Source organism: Nannospalax galili, unplaced genomic scaffold (assembly GCF_000622305.1).
Source record: "Nannospalax galili isolate Female #2095 unplaced genomic scaffold, S.galili_v1.0 scaffold246, whole genome shotgun sequence".
NCBI classification, from domain to species: Eukaryota; Metazoa; Chordata; class Mammalia; order Rodentia; family Spalacidae; genus Nannospalax; species Nannospalax galili.
In genome coordinates, this window is record NW_008356327.1 from 342,927 (window position 1) to 343,578 (window position 652).

Sequence of the window (652 nt, forward strand, 5' to 3'; positions counted from 1 at the left end):
GACTGGGGTAAGATGAAATCTTAAAGTGGTTTTAATTTTCATTTCCCTAATTACTAATGATGTTGAACACCTTTTAAGATGCTTCTTAGTCATCTTTATTTCTTCCTTTGAGAACTCTCTGTTCAGCTCCTTAGTCCATCTTTTAATTGGGTTACTACCTTTCTTGATTCTTTGTTTTTTGAGTTCGTTACATATTCTGGGTGTTATGCCTCTGTCAGATGTGTTGCTAGTGAAGGTTTTCTCCCATTCCATGGGTTTTCTCTTCACTTCCTGATTGCCTCCTTTGATGTACAGGAGCTTCTTAGTTTAATGAGGTCCCGTTTGTTGATTTTTTGACCTTTTTTCCTGAGAAATTGATGTCCAGCTTAGAAAACCCTTTCTTACACCTATATCTTGTAGGTTATTGCCAATGTACTCTTCTAACAGTTTCAGAGTTTCAGGCTTCACATTGAGGTCTTTGATCCATTTGGAGTTGACTTTTGTGCAAGGTGAAAGATAGGGGTTTAGTTTCATTCTTCTATAGGTGGAGATCCAGTTTTGCCAGCACCATTTGCTGAACATTTGTCTTTCCTCTAGTGAATGTTCTTGGCCCCTTTTTCAAATATCAGGTGGCTGAAATTGCATGTGCTCATATTTGGGTCTTCAATTTTGT

General features: G+C 37.7%; 1 protein-coding gene across 4 annotated transcripts in view; it reads left to right on the top strand.

Moving 5' to 3' along the window:
- Klf12 (Kruppel like factor 12) overlaps positions 1–652 on the top strand; it is a 518,406-nt gene that overhangs the window by 303,615 nt on the left and 214,139 nt on the right. The window lies entirely within an intron of this gene.